Source organism: Symphalangus syndactylus, chromosome 5 (assembly GCF_028878055.3).
Source record: "Symphalangus syndactylus isolate Jambi chromosome 5, NHGRI_mSymSyn1-v2.1_pri, whole genome shotgun sequence".
Lineage (NCBI taxonomy): Eukaryota > Metazoa > Chordata > Mammalia > Primates > Hylobatidae > Symphalangus > Symphalangus syndactylus.
The window spans coordinates 9385722-9406382 of NC_072427.2; the positions used below are offsets into that span (position 1 = coordinate 9385722).

General features: G+C 40.1%; 1 long non-coding RNA gene across 2 annotated transcripts in view; it reads left to right on the forward strand.

The window, feature by feature from the left end:
• The window catches only part of LOC129481737 (uncharacterized), a 45401-nt gene extending 27203 nt beyond the window's left edge, over positions 1-18198 (forward strand). For both annotated transcript variants that reach the window (XR_008657496.2, XR_008657495.2), the window contains 2 exons: positions 10298-10466; positions 18000-18198. This is a non-coding gene — a long non-coding RNA (uncharacterized lncRNA). The remainder of the gene's footprint in view (positions 1-10297; positions 10467-17999) is intronic.
• Positions 18199-20661: the final 2463 nt, after the last annotated feature.

Sequence of the window (20661 nt, forward strand, 5' to 3'; positions counted from 1 at the left end):
GTGGTGGTGTGCACCTGTAGTCCCAGCTACTTGGGAGGCTGAGGCAGGGGAATCGCTTGAACCATGGAGGTGGAGATTGCAGTGAGCCGAGATCGTGCCACTGCACTCCAGTCTCGGCAACAGAGTAAGACTCCATCTAAAATAAAATAAAATAAAATAAAATAAATAGAGCTCCTCTCCAGTAAGAGCTGGAAATCTTCATGGGACCTGAAACATGAGCAGGCAATCACAATTTTAAAAGGCATGTGTTCCTAGCTCCAGACTACCCTGGTTTCATTCTGCATTCTGTAACCAATCACGACACTCATGGACTCTGAAAAAGTGAGGCTCCCCAATGATTACACTCCCTGGGAGTAAGTTTGTCATTTGCGGAAGTAGCATTTTCTCATCTAGTACTGAAAGATGCCCTGAAGCATGGACCTATCTCCAAACATAAGCTTACACTGAGAAAGAATTCAGTTCAGAATCTTAGATATGAATACAGCAGAAAATATACAAGGGCTGAGGAATGTTTTTTGACATAGCCAAGAACAGCAGGAAATGTCTACACAGAATATTAAATTGATGTTAACGAGCAGACTTGCTATGTATCCAGTTGTCCCTTCTCTAAATGACATAAGCAAATAATCCCATTGTGTATAGGTTGTAAACTTAAGTCTTTAGTTACACATTTGCAGGAATTTTGGAGGAATGCTCTATCTGCTATGTAGACATTTGCCCATTTCACAGGTATTATTAAGCTTCAGCCATGTATAAATGACTTAGCCTGTGTCAACGAACAAAACCGGCAGAAATACCTGCCTTCTTGGAGCTTACAGCCTGCCTGATGGGGAGAGTTATCTGGGAAGATAGGAAAAGTTGAACATTATAGACATGTAAATCATATAGTGTATTAGAAGGAGAGGAAAACAATGAAGGAAATAGAGCAGGGTATGAAAATCAGGAGTTCCAAACTAGCTATGTGTTCAATTGTAAAGATGCCTGAATAAACATCGTTCTGAATGGCTCACCATGTGCCTGTCCCCTCTGAATACCACTACTGTGGGGTAAGACACTGTCTCTAGAAAGCACCTAGGTTAGTGGAGGGACCAGGCTTGGAGGCAGGCTACCTTGTCTTTGGAGACTTAGTTCCCTCACTGCTGCCAATGCACCACTTCTTTCCCAATAGGTGCCCAGTATCTTTATGTTTATTTCTAGCCTCTTTTCTGAAACCGCTCTGTGAGTGTTCTTTCAGGGTGATGAAGGATTTATACTTTAATCACTTACACTTCCATATCTGCAGAAGATGGAAATGTCCAAGGTGCATGCTGCTAACCTGGACAGAGGAGTCTAGATGAGGTCTCAGGGCAGAAAAGATGATGGTGTTTTTCTAGGTGTTGACAACCATGTTTTACGCAGTAGACAGGACTTGGTGTGTCAGAAGGCGGTGACCAACTCCACATCCAGCAGAGCCTCCTACACCCTGCTGCTTACCTCACTGCACGTGGTGGGTTCCAGGAGGTCCACGCTCATCCACACTCTCACTTAGATCACTGCCTAATACGTAGTACAATTCTGAACAAGACTGGTTTGAGTTTAAACCAATTGGCCTTGAAGTATGTGCTCAGTTCCTTTTACAGTAGAGAGTATGTTTTGGAGTACACATTGAGTTAGTGGCTTTGGGATTATTTAGACAAAAAATTCATTTTCTGGATGGTTACAGTCACAACTACGGAGGATTTTTGTTGGTAACTTTGCCTAGTTCATTTGTTTGTCTGAAATAAACCTTGTTTATTGCAACATCCATATTTGAATAAGTGGGCTTAGAAAGTTAAGAGCTGAAGGATTCCTATTTCAGCTGATTTAAAAATCACAGCTTTCTGACTTGTGAGAGATACAAAACAGCATTCCTCAAAGAACATCATCATATGTACAGTTGCTTGTGATTATTGCTGAAAACATAAATTTGTATGTGGAAAATATAACATGATTGTAATAACACATTGCACTTAAAGAGTCTATGACACTGAAACTAAATGCTAAACGAACCGCAAATAAAAATGAATGAAGGGAAAGCTCTTTTCTATAGTAGAATACTAAGTATTAGGTTGATGCAAAAGTAATTGTGGTTTTTGCCATTAAAAGTAATTGGCAAAAACCGCAATAACTTTTGCACCAACCTAATAATATAGAAGGAATACTAGAATTAGAGCATAACCACTTTGCACACACCATAGTCATAGTTAATGTAGGCAAGAGTCATCAATGGACACTAAAAATATTGGGTGAAACTTTGTTAAAGAATAGCATACTGCCAGGCATGGTGGTTCATACCTGTAATTCCAACAGTTTGGGAGGCTGAAGTGGGAGGATCTCTGGAGTCTAGAAGTTTAGAGACCAGCCTGGGCAACACAGGGATACCTTGTTTCTACAAAAAAAAAAAAAAAAGAGAGAGAGAGAGAGAATTTAAAAAAGAAAAAAATAGTATATTTATGTAGATCTGAATCGAATCATCAGGAAATAATCAACTCAAATTGGGGGACATTTTTATAAAGCATCTGGTCTATACTGTCAATGTCATGAGAGAAAGAATAAAACTAGAACAGTTTCTGTTTAAAGAAAGTATAATGATATATTAACAACTAAATGAAATGTGTGGTTCTATATTGGAGCCTGAGTTGAAAGGAAAAATAAAGATTGAGATATCTAGAGAAGATTGTATTTGACCTATGTGTTACATACTATTATCATAGGTGTATGAAATTTGCTTAGTTTGATAACTGTATTGTAAATGCTGTGTTCTGCCATTAGAATATACTTATTCTTTCAAGAGATACACATGGAAATACTTAGGAGTCTGCAACTTATATGGTTTCACAAAACAATGCCAGAGTCTGCATAATAATGAATTTGTCTGGTCTTTGACCTCAGTTTCTGGGAGGTAGATTCTAAGCCCTTGGAATTTCCTGAGAGATAGGACTGTCTGTCTTTTGTATTCATGATGGGCCCCGTGGACCACATTTAATAGTTGATGCTAATGAAATTATTTAAGATGATATGAGGCCATGCCAAAAGGAAAAAGTATGTGTTCAGAGAGAGGGGGCTTTGAGCCTCTTGATATTTGCTCAAACTTTGGGAAGGGAAGGTGGCTGGATAGTGAGTCATATGGCCAATAATTCAATCAGTTGTGCCTACTCACTGAAGGCCCAGTAAAATCTATAGACACCAAAGCATGGGTGAGTTTCCCTAGTTGACGACAGTCTGTGTCCTTTCCCGCATCAATGGTGCCAAGAAGATATGTCCTCAGAAACTATGGAACTGCAGCATTTTCCCAACATGTCTCTCCCTTTGGGTGGTTCTGATTTGTATCCTTTTTACCTAATAAAACTCTAATCATAAGTATAGCACCCCCTGAATTCTGTGAGTCACTGTAGCAGATTATTGAGCCTCAGCATCTAGTGGGAACCCCCAGATTTGAGGCCAGATGGTCAGAAGTGCGGCTGGTCTGGGGACCCCGCAACTTGCCACTGGTGCCAGGAATGAGGGCTGTCTTGTGAATGACTGTCCCCTTAACCTCTGAAGTCTGGCCTCACTCTAGGTAATTGGTTAGAAGTCATTGCAGATGCATTGTACTATTGTTACAAATTTCTGTAAGCCTATTTCTTTTTTAAGAAAAAATGGTAAAAAGCTTATGGCTCTTTTGTAACTTTAGGAAGTGAAATGACAATCTGAAGATGATGGGTAGACTGCCCAGTATCTCTATGGGCACGTCATATCAAACACCGAGATTTGTGTGATTGGTGAACCATCAGATTGGTAGAATTATTTTTCTCCAGAAGTTAGTTTGAATTGAACCTGTTTTAAGCCAGCTCGACTTTATAAGCTTAAAAATGTCAACAGCTCAACATTAAGTGCTAAATCTGTGCCATTAGTAGCACGGTAATGAATAAATTTTACTTGATCAGTTTGGAAAAAAATTAAAATGAGAATTTTTAAACCACTCTAAAACAGCAATCTTCTTAACACTGAAGGGCAGTCAATCAATACAGAGAGGTAACTATCCAAATGCATTTAAAAATAACAATAAAAATCCACAGCCAGGCATGAAGGCGTGGTGGCACACCCCTGTAGTCCCAGCTACTCTGGAGGCTGAGGCAGGAGGATCCCTTGAGCCAAAGATTTGGAGTTCAGTCTGGGAAACATAGTGAGACCCTATTTAAAAAAAAAAAAAACTGTGCCAGCCACCTAGTGGGTGCTCAATAATTAGTAAAATTGATAAACAGCAGGCAAGAAATGTGAGGTACTTGAAGAAATGCTGGCATCAATAATTCCTTTCTTTGCTATAGCACTGTTCATTTTTAAAACTAAAAGAAGTCTCTGCAGCATATTCTCAGCAAGCTGGTATGAGATCCTGGCTAAACAGGTTTAATTACCATTGTGATCATAAAGCGAAAATATAAATGTAAACAGATTCTTAAGGTCATGAACTGTAAAGTACGGATCAGTTCAGTTTCTTTTTCCACCACATCACACATAAGTGCCCAAATTGGGGAGTCTGATCATTCTTCTAGTCTTCTAGATTGAGGGAGGGAGGGAAGAAGTGAGGGGGAGAGAGAGAGAGAAGAAACAAAGAAACAAAAAAGGAAGGAGGAGGAGGAGGAGGGAGAAGAAGGAGGAGGAGGAGGAAGGAGGAGAAGGAAGGAGGAGGAGGAAGGAGGAAGAGGAAGGAGGAGGAGGAAGAGGGAAGAAGAAGAGGAAGAAAAACAAGAGGGAAGCAGGCAGGCAGGCTTTTGCTTGTTCAGAATGTATTACATTAACAATTAAAAATGGTACTTCAATTTTAATTTCTTTCCTCCTGCTACTCAGTTGTAGTGCCACTGTTTATCAGCAACATGTTTTCTCCTGTATAATGAGTGTTGTCTTCCCCTATGCCTTCATTGTCTACATCTGTATCTCAGACAAATGGCTTTTAAATAAATTTCATAAAATCTTGTCCATGTTACTTGTAACTTCTACTGCAGTAATACAATGTGCTTGAAAATACATATTAATTTATTTGCAATCAACTTACATAAATGCAAGAGGGATAATTTACTTTGTCTCGTTCCCTTCCTCTCCTCTCTATACATTATAAATGTTACATGTATTTTGCAACCTCGCATTGCTATGGGGCTGTCATTCTGAGCTGTTCCAGTGAGTAAAACCAATTCTTTCCCCTCTCCCCTGAAGACAGTCAACTATCTGACAAGCTGGTTTCTTTCCTTACCTATATATAACAGCTTAAAGCATCAGAATATTTCAGCTCGACTTTTTAATTATATAGCTTAGCAAGCCAACATAATCAGGAGCTGTACTTAAATATTCAACCTGAAATGGACTGAGTATTAAATTAAAGTAAGCTACTAACTAAAGTAACTTTACTTGATACATCTGCCATAAGAAGTGACAATTCATCTAATTAGTTTGCAACACAGGAGTCGTTGTGAATTATTTCCCTCTGCTGTGGATTTTTTCATAGTAATGGTGCATGTAGCATCCACTGATACACATGGTTTCTATGAGAGAATAACTTCTACCAGCCAACATTTTAACAAGTATTTTTTTTTCTGTTCCTAATGATATGCATAAAGTATTGTATTGAGTCTGTGGATGACCCAGTACATCAAAATGATATATCTGGGGACATGATGACATACCTCGAATACCTAACACCATGCAGCATTTAGTCATCAGTGACCTCTGAGTTCCATAAGACAGGCTTCAAGAAAGGTGCAATTAAGGTTGTGCAGCCCCACCCTTTCCTATCGTTCTTAAAAATATATCAGCATGCCAGTGAGAGAATAAGATGATTAAGGATAACCTTGAGTCCACCCCAATTATCATTTTAGAAAAGCAAATCATTGGCAAATTTTGGAAGTTCAGCTGTTTTTGGCAGCAAATATTTATATGATCACACTGATTATAATCCAAGCAATTGTACTGCAGTGCTTTGTTGTGACTCATTGGGTTGGACCAGTTTCCAAAGGTTTCCAAAGGGGCTGAGATTGATACCAGACCTTGAAGGGTGAGAGGATTTAGAGGAACAAAGAAAGACTGAGAGTTCTGTGTGTCTGGGGTTAAGACAAGCGAACAATATGGGGAGAGTATCAAGGCTACAGCAGAGTGTAGTGGAATTTAGGACTAAGTGCAGCACATATAGATTATAAGATGAAGTCCTAGGAAGAGTCTTTTTTTCTTTTCTTTTCTTTTCTTTTTTTTTTTTTGAGATGGAGTCTCACTCTGTCGCCCAGGCTGGAGTGCAATGGCACGATCTCGGCTCACTGCAGCCTCCTCCTACCTCTTGGGTTCAAGCAATTCTCCTGCCTCAGGCTCCTGAATGGCTGGGATTATATGCACCCACCACCATGCCCGGCTAATTTTTGTATTTTTAGTAGAGACGGGGTTTCACCATGTTGGCCAGGCTGGTCTCGAACTCCTGATCTCAGGTGATCTGCGTGCCTCTGCCTCCCAAAGTGCTGGGATGACAGGCATGAGTCACCTAAACAGATGTGTTTAAAGCAAACTGAATGCAGACTAAAGTACTTGGCTTTCCTTCTTTAGGCAAAGCAGTGGGTTTTCATCTAAACTTTTCTATTGTTAATGCTGTCATGTAATGACATCTTTTAAAATGCATTTCAGTTGGCTTTATTTGGAAGAGCTGCAGAAAGTAGGAGGAAAAAGGAGGAAAGTCATGTGTGGTGAGGATTCAGACTATATCCGTGAGTTTGCTTAGCAGGCAACTACAACAACAACAAAATAAAAATTGGAAAAATGAGATTGCTGAGCCCTGGTGTTATTTACTGCTTAATGGAATGTTGACTGAAAACAGTAAAATAAATACTTCATTTTACCCAGCATCACTTAAAAAGTAAATAAGGCGCAGAGCCCTTCTAAGACAATTGCTGTGGCAGTATGGGGTAGATATAATGGGCTTCAAGCAGCATAAAGTTTAAGCTAATATGCTTGGGCTTAGGAGTTTATATCTTCCTCTCCCCTGAAACAGTCCCCTATATGATTCCCATAGGTAAAATCATCTCAGTGGGTTTCGCAAACCAGTGCAGGTTCGCCTTAAAGCTCCGGCTACATATTAAAGCCAAATCAACACCCTTTGCTAATAGAGATGTTCAAAAAAGATAAAACACCTCAAAGCCCGCGCGCTGAGTGGGTGCTGCTATTTCATGTCAAGGCAATTACAGTGACGGTATTAGGAAGATCAGGGCGGGAGCGGTGTTGTCATACCGGGGAAAGGAAAGCACGCCTTTAAGCAATCATGTAGAGCATGCAGGACATCTTAAAGCTGGGGAAGGAACAAAGCTTCGCGCTGTAGGAATATTGATCTGCTCCAGAAGGTGCAGGGAGCTGCACTACGGTGATTGCCTTCCCCGCTGGGTTTAGAGAGGTCTGAAAGAATACAGTATTGATCTGGCCCCGTTCCCAAGAAGTAACTTAAAGATAAGCCCTAACTGGAGGCCACCAACCTTGAGAACAAACTGTTGCAAAGAAGCCCCGTTTGCCACACAGTCAACATCAGAGCTAATGCTGTGTGGGTGATGATTAGAATATACTTAAGCTGGGCCCAGGACAAGCTGACCGTGTGCTTTCTCCCCCACCTAAATCACAGGTGTGTCCCAAATCTGAAACAGGTAAAACAATGTCCTGAGTGGAAAGGAGGGCAAGGCACAGTGGGAGTTCCATGTGTGAAGCTGTTTTATGTCAAGGAAGAAAGATGGGAGTTTCTGAAGTTTTGTTTGTTTGTTTGAAACCACTCACAGCCTCATTTACTTCATCTTTTAAATGGGAATAATAATGCCAATTTCACAGATCATGGTCTGGATTCAAGGCGATAAATAAACCTATTCAGAAAACGGCATCTCTGGCCGGGCACAGTGGCTCACACTTGTAATCCCAGCACTTTGGGAGGCCAAGGCGGATGGATCACTTGAGGTCAGGAGTTTGAGACCAGTCTGGGCAACATGACAAAACCACGTCTCTACTAAAATACAAAGAAAAAAAAACAATAACATACACACACACACACACACACACACACAAAAAAAACAAAACAAAACAAAAAACAAAAAAAAAACACCTGGCCTGCCTTAACAATCAGGGTATTGTTTGGAAGGCAATGAGGAATCCTTTATCATCTACTGTCTGCTTCGTCTCAGAAAGACTCTCTTCCAGCTACTAAAATTCTATGAATAAAAAAGAACGTTTTTCAGAGAAAGGCAAACTTTCAACATTTCTGCCTCCAGAGCTGTGTGTAGAACTCATTTGCCAGTGAGTCTGTGTTTATTACCAAACCTCAAGTTCAAACTTGGAAATAAAAATACACTGTCCTGAAAATTCTTCACTGACATGCCACTCAGCTGCTCATGGTTTCCTGGTGGAAATTACTGTAACCACAGGATTTCACATGGATTCAACCTCTAGCCACAAGTTAAAATTAGCCAGATGTTACTGAGAAGTTAGGGAACTAGGCTGTTTATATTTGGATCTGGTTGTACTGAGTGTGTAACCAGATGCAAATATGAAAATTCATTTGCAGTGAGATTTTAGGGTGCAGCAACTTGATTTTCATCATGTTAAGAATATTCCATTTGCTAATCCAAGATCATTACTCCTTTGAGAAACAAAGCCCAATAATTCTGCTGTGGTCCTATAAATCCTCACCCTGTGAAGGACAACACTTTCACTCTGACATATGTTGTGTGTAAAATGGGGTACATCCCTACAACCCCGGTACCAAGGATTTTACAAGTCACATATACAAAAAAGACCTGGTGTCCTGGGTGTTTTGTCTTTCTAAAGCATCAGTTCATCGTAGCTACGATGTAACAGTTTCATCAATTTCTGAATTGAGTGTATTGTGTAAGCGACTACTTCTGCTAGACTGTTTAGACAAAACTGGATTTTGTAATTGTGTTACATTTGCATCAGTTCAAAAATTAAAGGTAGATACGTTACTAGTTCCACCTGTCTGATTACTTTCTCCAGCAGTGAAGGGAACCAGAGCAAAGCCACCTGCATACCTTCGGCAGTTAAAGATCAGAATCATAACAACAATAACATCTCACAATTTTCCAAGTGCTCCTTAGGCACTGTCTTTTTCCTCCCACCCGAGGCCCCCGGGGTGGGTGTAGACATTCATCTCTGCTTCATTTGATCCACCTCTGCTTGGCCACTGCTGGACTTTTTCCCAGGCAAAAGGAGAACCCCCAGGAGAGTGGATAAACTGGACCAAGGAGCTGCAGAGGTAGCTTGATTTCACCACAATCATTTCATGTGTCTTAGCAAAACCCCCTTGGGCTTGCCCTGTAGTACACAAACTTGGCTTTGTTCACGCAGCTCAAATAGAACACTTCTCCTTCAAAATTTAACTCGGCTCTCGGAAATGCTGAAAGGAAATGTGGCCTCTAATTATCCAACGTGAGATGCAAGAGATTGAATCCTTTGTCCAAGGTAAATAATCTTTTAAAGTTTCTAGGATGTATCTTTGAAGCTGCGATAGAATTTGTAAAGCCAAATAAAAATATACAGTAAATATGCATCTGCCATGAGAAAGGAAGTTTATTAAAAGCATTAGCGGGCCGGGCGTGGTGGCTCACGCCTGTAATCGCAGCACTTTGGGAGGCCGAGGCGGACGGATCACTAGGTCAGGAGATCGAGACCATCCTAGCTAACATGGTGAAACCCCGTCTCTACTAAAAATAGAAAAAACTAGCCGGGCATGGTGGCGGGCGCCTGTAGTCCCAGCTACTCGGGAGGCTGAGGCAGGAGAATGGCGTGAACCCAGGAGGCGGAGCTTGCAGTGAGCCGAGATCGTGCCACTGCACTCCAGCCTGGGCGACAGAGCAAGACTCCGTCTAAAAAAAAAAAAAAAAAAAAAAGCATTAGCACTTAGCTCTATTGGAAGCACACCATTAGTCCTACACCTCTTGTATACTACCATGGAAAAGGCATTAAGACAATCGATTTTCTGAAATTTATCCATATTGAAAAGTCGTTCTCATTGTCTTCAGGAGGACACGATTTTCAAAACTCACGTTTCATGACCAAGCTTCACAATCTACAAAGGTAGAAATGCACAGCAACTTACAAACTCCCTACACATAAACAAAAAAAGGGCCAAACACGTTGTAAATAGAAACCCCCTTGAGCAGCAAGCCCGCTGCCTCCCTGACATCCCATGTATGTGAGCACAATAATTACCCATGTGATAAGAGCATCAAGGTCCTTTGTTATATATTTCAGCCCTCCTTTTTTCTTCCTTTCCTAGCTTTGCTGTTCTAAGAGAAGTCAAGGTGAAGGGTTTAATGCCTCTGAAGCTGGGGCAAGAAAACAATCGCCTTCTCCAACGGTCAGTAAAGAATACAAGGGCACAGTTAAAACAGAGCCACTGAAGTGAACAACCTTGATGCGACCAACAGGAGAAACACCCCCTCCAGGTACTCCCCACAGGGTTCCCTTTTGGTTGCAAGGCCAGGAAGGTCAGCCCATCTCTATGGCACTCCCTTTCAAGTGTGCGGGCGGCACGCCAGCAAGCAGGTTCCGCATGACTGCTGGTGCACAGGGAAACTCCTCAGAGAGAGACCCCTGACCCACCAGAGGGGCGAAAACCAAAGCAAGGATCAGGCACTTTATTTCAAGAGTATGTGTGTGCGTATGTGTATGTGTGTGTGTGTGTGTGTGTGTGTGTATGCTACAAAGGCAAAGGAGGCCTTTCAAATCTAGGAACACTACACACATACACACATCAGGCAGACGAAAAATAGGAATCAGAAATGGGAGAAATCACATCTTCACTAGTAAATAACTTATAAGACACTGAGAATATCAGTGACACTGCAGAGTTGGAAATTTCTATTTTAATTGTATCCATTGTTTTGAAGGAACAGAATGAAAATAGCGGGATTTACACTTTTGTATATAATACACAATTTTCCAGATAAGCTCTTCTCTCTAGGCGGATGTCCTTCCATCAGTATTGACACATGAAAAGATGAATACAAAAAATGCTCAAAAATGGCCAGGCGCAGTGGCTCACGCCTGTAATCCCAGCACTTTGTGAGACGGAGGTGGGCGGATCACCTGAGGTCAGGAGTTCGAGACCAGACTGACCAACATGGTGAAACCCCATCTCTACTAAAAATAAAAAATAAGCCGGGCATGGTGGCACATGCCTGTAATCCCAGTTACTCGGGAGGCTGAGGCAGGAGAATTGCTTGAACCCAGGAGGCAGTGGTTGCAGTGAGCTGAGATCGTGCCATTGCACTCCAGCCTGGGCAACAAGAGCAAAACTCCATCTCAAAAAAAAAAAAAAGGCTAGAAAATTCTTGCTATCGGGATCAGGCAGAGGATTCCGTCTGCTATATATGCACAGGGCTGTGGTCGTTTGCTGTATTATGCCTCCTTGGCTGCTTACAGCTTACTTGACAAGCCGAGTCAGCAAAATCATCACAATGAATGGGTGTCCCCAGCAAGTTTGTGACGCTAGAGCCCCTTGGACCTAAACATTTCCTGTTTGCAAAAGAGCAGCAATTATGTTCCCTCACAAGCAGTCTTGCTCATAAGCCAATGATTGATAAGCATCTGACACTATCAAGCAGCTCTTGGAATGCCTTGGAAGATGTTTCAGATGCTAGGTGTGTTGCTGAGCACTGTGGTTACATTTCATTTCTGCATCTACTGAGAGGCTCTGAGTTGGAAGAAATTAGGGTCTTGCTGTGATGAAAGTGTTGGGGGTGACTGAGCTTAGACTGGAGAATCGTTGTGATGGGAATACCGTAAAGCAGGTTCAAGCATCATGCCTTCGTTCAGCAAATATTTACTGAGCTCTGACTTTATTTCAGTCCCTGGATATACTTAAATATGATGGACACAGCTGAGCCCTCATGGAGCTCACATCCTAGGAAGGATGGTGACATGAGAAAGGTCATTCTCCCTGTGTTGAGCCACATGAAGGAAAAAATGATGGACACCAATGGAGCATATAAGAAAACCAAACCTAGGCTGAGGAATAGGGAATGCTTTCTGGAGAACAGGATGTTTACACAGTAAAGGAAGAAAATTAATGTGCATTTGACTTATAAACCTCATTTGACTGCTTCTCAATTATGACTATCAAATATATCTATATAATAATTTCCACACTCCTTTTCTCCTTTCCAATCCTGCACTGACTTCTTTTGTTAGCTATCGCAACGCACTAGTTAGATTTGAAATCTCTCTTTCAATTAAATTTGGAAATCCCAGCAGGGAAACATTCTCACTAGTCTGTCTGATTAAGAATAGAAAAAGAATTGTATTTTGACATCTATAATCAAACCTCACAAAATAGCCCCAATTGATGTTAAAATTCACACTTCAACCATATATTATATTCCTGTTTTCAATAGCACTAACTCTGTAACACTTTACATCTTATTATCATTTTCTAATTTATTGCCCTTACAAAATTCTGTATGATTATGAAATTGACAAGATGAGTTTTAAGTAGAAATGAGCTTCCTTTTTTCACAAAATTTGGGACATTAAATTCTCGCTTTATTGAACTAACAAAAAAAGATATCCAATTTTGTGTAGATATGGCTTAAGGTGGTTGCAGGTATAGTCTTTTTGGAGGAGGGAAATAAGACTTTTAAAATGTGGAATTTGAAGATAAACTATGAAACGTTGACTTGCCAACTTGCAGCATATCAAAATGTCAGCTCAGCACCTTAAAGAGTCTAAAGGGATTATTCAGCCCAATTTTCTCTGTGCTTAATGCCATATCCTGGCTTAGAGTCAGGTTCCTTTGGAAGAATATTTAACTCTTTCTGCACATCATTATTCCATTTTAAGCAATAAAGTTGTGATTTCCTAAATGACATTCTAATAATCTGAAATATTTCCCCCAGCTTTGAAAGGATCCGTGCTTTGAGGATATAGCTTACATACTGCGATAACCTCAATCATTCCGTAGCAAGAATAGTATACCAAAATTACACTTACACGTCAATTAGTAAGTCCTAGCACAAATGATAATAAGAATATTCTTAGCATTATCCCAGGAAGAGACAGTGACTTGAATCGTATGACAACTGTCTTTAAGCCTGTGGGCAGTGCTCAATGGCTTTCATGAAACAACGTACAGCGTTAACCACGGTATTCAACCTCTGAAGGAACAGGTACGTTACATAACATTTGGAAGGGGCCTCGGAGGTGCTCAAGTCTACTTTCCGTGTGATTAATGAATCCCCCATATTGCTCTCCTGATAGAGGGGCTCAAGGACTCTGAGACCTTTGTTATCAAAGAGCTCCCCAGCTCAGGAAGCAGCCCATGACCTTGTGTGATAGCTCTAATATGAAATTCTTCCTTGTAGCCTGCCCTAATTACCCTTCCAAAACTTTAGCTACCTGAGCAATTTCTATACTAACGGGTTGCATAGAGTAGATCCAATTATTTTCTCACAGGACAGCCCTACTACTATTATGATTAAATCATTCTTTAATTAATTCAGCCATCTATTGGGCATCCACTATGAGTTAGACACCCGTCTAGTCACTGGGGATATAACAGCAAACAAAGTTACTTCCCTCCTAGAACTCACATTCTGGAGAGAGTACAGAGGAAGAAAATAAGCCAACAATTATAAGTAAACATGTAATATGTCAGTGGAGAAAACTCAGGAACGGGGGATTGCTACAGTGTGTGGGATGAGGAGGGGAGCTGTGAGGTTATCTCGAGTGGTCATGGAAGCACTCCCTGCAAAGTACAGGTATGCAGAGACCTCAAGAATTGAGACGAAGTGGGGAGACAGAAGTGTGAGTGCAAAGCTCCTGATTCCTCCCAGTCTGGAGAGGCAAGCAGATTTAGCCCCTTCCGTTGATTCTGTTTGGTTGGTAGTGCTGTCCAGATCTCCACATTGAAGGCTGAAATATCAGTCCTGTCCTGGCTGGTGTAAAAGAGTGCTTGATTTGATTAGTAATATCTGCCATGGATGCCCAACAGAGTGGCAATTGCTATACCGCACAAGCATATTGTAGGTGTGCACTGTATTTCATGCAACTCACACACAGTCTTCTCTTCTCCCACTAGCAGTAACTTCATTCTTTTAAGCAAATCTCTTATTTTAAGGTATTTTTTTCCAGTCTTTACCATATTTGCCTTTCTCAGGGGTAAAGTCTAGTTGGGTAGTAATCTCACTTAAAGGGTGGAAGTCAAGGCTGTGCATAATAATTTAGGTATCTTCTAGGCATAAAGAAAACCTAAAATCCCAGTAGCTTGTTCTGGAGTCCGTAATGAGACATTTTCAGACTAGGGCTATATTAATTTGGGTAGAGAAGGACTCCTCATCGTGTCCGTGTGTTTAGTGCTAAGTGGCTACTGATATGACAGGCTCATGACAGGTACTTTTCTCTCTCCTTCCCCTCCTTGGTTCAAAACTTAACATGAAATTTAAAGAAAGCTGTGTATGTGTGAGGAGTATCATTTGTGAAAGCAGACCCCAATCACTTCAGTCTGCACGTTCTAGCACACAGCGTAAAACCACAGCTCAACGTTGCCCCATTCTTAACGAAAGGTTAATGCTTTAAGCTTTTAAAAAAAATTTGGATCTGTTGTTCGGTAATTGGAATAAACATTCAAATTTGAGTATCAAATTTCTCATTAGTTTCACATCAATACCTGTGCTGCAACTATGGATCAGTGAACTGGGCTCCTCGCTGCCCAAGTGAGTTCATTAATCATTCTCCCCTAAGATGGCTGTGTAAGTAGACAGCTGTTCTAAGCAGCTGTCTTCGGGCGCAGCTCCTCTCAGACAGTGGGAAACTTTTTGCATGAGTCTGCTGTTGTTTTAGATGGAAGTCCTACTTGTATCTACAGGTCCAGAAGCAACTGGATCTCAGGTGAGTTAACGCATTTCAATTTGTAAATGGTCAGTTTATGGTCACAGAAAGAAAGGTTTAAAACCATTCAGGCTAAGTTTCCATGTCTTATCTGACTTATCACCAGGAAAAAGAAATACGAAGCTATGCATTTCAAGCTCACACTGCATTTGGTGAAAAGCCACAAACCTAAACTGAACTCTTGTAACCCTTTTTTCCTGCCCCAAATGATATGCCCTGGCTTGTTAGCTCTTCTGATCTTCCAACTATAGATAGTTAACTTTATTTTTATATTTTTGGATACACTTGGCTGCTTAGAGAGATCAGAATCCACACACAGCTCCGATTCTCCATTATATTGAAGCAAGTACTCCAGTAATTGGAGCTTATCCTGTTTTAATATATGCAATCAGGAAATTTGAAACGGCCTTGATGGCCCCTATAATATTTCCCTTAGATGCTCTCTGATATGTCAGTGTCTACAAGTTCATCCACACAGCAATGACCTCATGTGGCAACCTTTTTCCATCTACTAGAACACTTAGTAGTAACATGAGAACCTGATTATCTTCTCTTAGAAAAAAAAAAAGAGGAAAGACAAAGAAAAACAACACACATACACACAAACTTAAGAGGTATCTCTCTCTTGGAAGCAAAACCACCAAGACAAGTAGACACACATTGGAGAAAATAAAAATCACAGAATCCAAACAATTGTTTCCTGGGGAGAAGGTGGGTGGAGGGTTGTTGGGAATCAAAGGAGAGCCAGGCATACCTATTTCCTGGAGATGTATTTACCTTTCACATTAAGGAAAAGTGAACATGCCAAAAGTTCAACTCAAGAAGATTTTTATTTCTCTCATTAAATGCAATCAAAAATAAACACAGGGAGCTGGTAGGGAAAAGAATGAATGTATTGCTTCAGCACTTCTTAGATAAATAATTTAAAATGGGACTTTCCTAGTGTGTGCTATAAAAAGTTCTGAAGTAGGCAATGCCATCCCCAAGTGAGAGATGAGGCAACAAAAGGTGATTCATTCACTCACTCATTTAGTATTCCTGTTAACAAACAGTTACTGAGAGTCTACTGGGTACCAGGCAGTATTCTAGGCATTGGGACTTGGGGTACACAAGGCAGAGAAGGGTCTTGCTTTCATAATGTTTAGATTTCAGTGGGGAAAAGTTAGAAAATAAACAAATTAGAATAGCAGCTAGTGGCCAGGCTCAGTGGCTCACACCTGTAATCCCAGCACTTTGGGAGGCCAAGGCAGGCAGATCACCAGAGGTAAGGAGTTGGAGACCAGCCTGACCAACATGGCAAAACCCCATCTCTACTAAAAATACAGAAAGTATCTGGGTGTGGCGGCGCTTGCCTGTAATCCCAGCTACTCCGGAGACTGAGGCAGGAGAATTGCTTGAACCCGGAAGGCGGAGGTTGCAGTGAGCCGAGATGGCGCCACTGCCCTCCATCCTGGATGACAGGGTGAGCACCCTGGCATGAAAAAAAAAAAAAGCAGCTAGTAATAACTGTCAAAGATAAAAATAAAATAGAATGATATCATGAAGAGAGATTAGCAGTTTTTTAAGGTTGGGTGATATTGGAGGTTTCAAGGAGGTTGGAGAATTTAAATTGAGATCTGTAAAACAAGAAGAACCAGGGCTGGAGGAGCTGACAGAAGTCACTCTCCTAATCCTATAGCTGCTACAAAATGGGATTACTTAAGCCCACATCTGTATGACTGCAAAGTTTCAGTCTTTCTCCCAATCTCCACTTTACTGGAGCATCATGAAATGTACAGCCAGTATTGTCAACTATTAAATCGAGAGGATAACTGGCAATTATGTGTAAAATGGGAGTTGTGTAAATAGCATAATAGGATAAAGTATAAATTGTCTGCTTCTGCTTGGGCCTGTCCAAACTGGTTATCAACTCAGCCTCATTTCTGTAGATAGTTGTCCACATTAAACTTCTTTTGGACATAGCTTTATCTTGAGAGCATTATTTCCAGATGTGTCCTCATCCTTAAAATTAATGTATTTTGCCATTATAGAAGCGTTGTGTATTTGTCTTCATTGATTTTGGATTCTTACTCTCTTCAGATCCAACTTACTCTAGTGTAGCTTAAAAGTGCATGAGCTGTAGCATGGAGTATGTTGTGACTGGAGCTTTGATTGCATTCCAGTCAATGTGGGGATGCAGCGAGAAATAGAATAAACACTTATAAAACATTTTAAAATAGTACATGAAAAGACAGACTCAGAAAGCTTTGCAGAGTTGACCCATCTATGCTCAGTGGAGAATATTAATGGAAATTGTTTAATGAGTGTCTTTCATAGTAATTATGTATTAAAACGCTAAACACTTGAATGGAAACTTTGGTCTCTGAGATTCTTGGAACATTCTCTGGATTCCACTCCAGGGATGATTTCACCCCCTACTGCATCGCTCGCCTTCTGAGGCTGATTGTTTCATCTCCTTCAATGTACTTGGCAATGGTTTGTTCTTTTATAAATCTAGTTGACTAAAGAAGAACCCAAAAGTCAAACCAAAGTCGATAACCTTTAACTTCTGAGATTTTTCAAAGCCTGTTGAAGTAAAATCTGCTATTTATACATTCTTCTTTTCTTTTCTTTTACTTTTATGTCCTTATCAACTTATTTATATAATTGGTACTTGGATCTCATCAGACAAAACCATCAGTGTTTTATGGTGTATATGGAGGAAATTATTAGGTAATAAATATTATATAAAGAGTATTGATAAAACTCAGATTTTGAAATATGTTTTATAATATTACAACCATAAATATGGGTTACATTATATCCCTGGAATGTTCCTCCTTGTTCCTGTTTTTGCTGAAATTACAAATATGGATTCAATTTCTCCTTTAAATTTCAGTTATATTTCATTCCTTGGGCTTCTGACCTCAAGGGTCAAACTAAAGAAAACTGTATATATTTTATTCTATTGAAAGCTAACAACAATCCAGAGTGATTTGTATAAATGAACCTGGCGAGAAAATAAGAACCCATGCATAAATTATTTTGTATGCAATTTTTATAACTATAAATTTTGTAAAATATGTTATTTATAACGTTATCATTTCTGACAGTTGAATCATGGGTGTGAGAACATTCAACTACAAAAAAAGTCACAGATGCACGAAAATCAGAGCTTAAAGAATTGTAAAAACACATCTGGTTTAATCCCCTCTCTTTAAAGATGGAGAAATCAAGATACAGAAAGGCAGTGGACCTTGTTTCTGGTGGCTCAGCCACGTAAGGGTAAAGCCCTGGCATACTGACGGTGTGTGGAAGCAACAGAAGAACTTTCTTCAGGCTATTGGTGTAAAGTTTCTATGGCCTAACTATGCAATCTTATGTGATACTCAGTGAAATGTCTTTGAAATTTTTATGTAAAGAATATTTTATGAATACAAACTTCCACTAACTAGAAAACCCTATGTTATGGATCGAATGTTTGTGTCTCCCCAAGATTTATATATTGAAACCCTAACCGCCAATGTATCAATATTTGGAGATCGGGCCTTTAAGGAAGTAAGGTTAAATGAGGTCATAAGAGTGGGGCCCTGATCCAATAGAATTAGTGCCCTTATTAGAAGACGCACCAGAGGGTTCCATAGAGCACACTCCCTTTCTCTCTTTCTCCCTCTCCCCCAATCCAGCATGTATAAAAACATCATTTGAGCATACAGAAAGATAGCGGCCACCTACAAGTCCAGAGAAGAGACATCAGAATGAAACCTACCTTGCCAGTTCAGATTTAGCAATATGTTTTGTAATATTACACCCATAAATATGAGTTACATTATATCCATGGAATGTTATATCATGGGCTTTCCATCCCCCAGGACCATGAGAAATACATTTGTTATTAAACCACCCAATTTGTAGTATTTCGTTACGGCAGACTGAGCGGTCTAATACACTATAATAATTCATGTGAGATTTACCTAAATTTGCCACTTTTTAATTTTATATGAAGAACTGTTTTTTTGTTTGTTTGTTTTTTTAGCAAACACATAGTATTAAGTAAAAGAAAAAGAAACCTTTTAGGGCAATGATTTCCTAATATGGGTAGGGATATAATAATTAGTTTGGAAGTGCATATTCTCACATTATTACTATTGCAATGAATATTCCTGTAGGTGAAGTTCTGCATGTATCCTTGATTATTTTCTCAGAAAAATTATTGGAATGGTACTTGCTGGACCGAAGTATGCACTTTTTAAGGCTTTGAAGTAGTAAGATTTCACAGAAATATTGACTGCATATTATACTACTCTCCAGAAATTAGCTTTGCAAGATGGGTATGTCGATGGATAAGAGGCAGGAAAGAGGGCTACTATATGTACTCATAGGTAACTGCCTCTCACATTTGGAGAACTCAGCTTAGGTTGTGATTCCAAAAGTGCACTTGTGAATCCAAGACAGAATGAGGTAAAGGGCAGAGAAAGAACCTGTTCTCACATTTGTTTACTAAAGACAAATTGCCAAAGTACTACAATTAGAAGATACCCTGCTCCCTAAAAATTATTACCCCCCAAAATCTCTACAACCTAATTAAAATGTAAGGTTTGTTTTTTGTTTTTTGTGTTTTTTGAGACAGAGTCCCACTCTATTGCCCAGGCTGGAGTGCAATGGCGCAATCTCAGCTCACTACAACCTCTGCTTCCTGGGTTCACGTAATTCTCCTGCCTCAGCCTCCCAAGTAACTAGGATTATAGGCATGAACCACCGTGCCTGGCTAATTTTTGTATTTTTAGTAGAGATGGGGTTTCACCATATTGGTCAGGCTGGTCTTGAACTCCTGACCTCAGGTGATCCATCTGCCTCAGTCTCCCAAAGTGCTGGGATTACAGGTTTAAGCCATTGTGCCTGGCCTCAAATGAAAGTTATTATTGGTCAATTAAAAATAAAATAAACTTTAAAAATGATAAGCAGAATTCATGTGTGAATCTGACCTGAAATGGGGCTTCCTGAACAGGGGCTTCCTGAACTGGGGCATTGATTCAAACTATTTTCTCTTTCCTTTCTTATTCTTTTTTTTTTCTTCTTCTTTCTTTTTAAATTTAGGAACCTAAGACCAGTTTTCTACAATAGTACAATTGGTATTCCCCTCAGTCACCCTCACAAGGGACACTTACAAAGCATACTCCAATCTCAGCCATTACTGACAAGATAAGAATTTTATATTTTACATCGCTTCATATCAAGAAATTCTTCAAAATGATAACTGATGCAGTTAAGCTTCCCAGAAAATGAACAGTTTGGAGGATTAGGCTAGAAAACCTGGTCACCTTTTGAAAATCTCCAGCTAGTAGCCACAAGGGGAATTTTTGAACTGCAGAGGTGAGCTTTGCAGGCCTGCACCTTGACCCCTGTCTCAGCCTGGGGCTCAGGAATTGAAGGCTGTATGATTTTATTTGAAATGTCTACCTGGCGTGGAGCAACGACAACAAAAAAAATTGAAAGTGTAAAAAAAGAAAAGCTATTATATCTTACAGGAGTATCTGCTGTAGTAATGAACTTTAAAACCAGTATGTTTAAACGCTTCCACACATAGGCACGCCCTCCCATCCACTTTGCACTACTCATACCTTCACATACGAAGAAAAGTTACATTTTAAAAGGAGAGAAAGTATATCATAGAGATATACTAATCCTCTAATTCCTTAGAGGAGCGAATAACCTTTTCTCTTGATATAGGAACCAAGCATTGATCTGTCACACTGTTTGTTCTAGCAGAGCTCC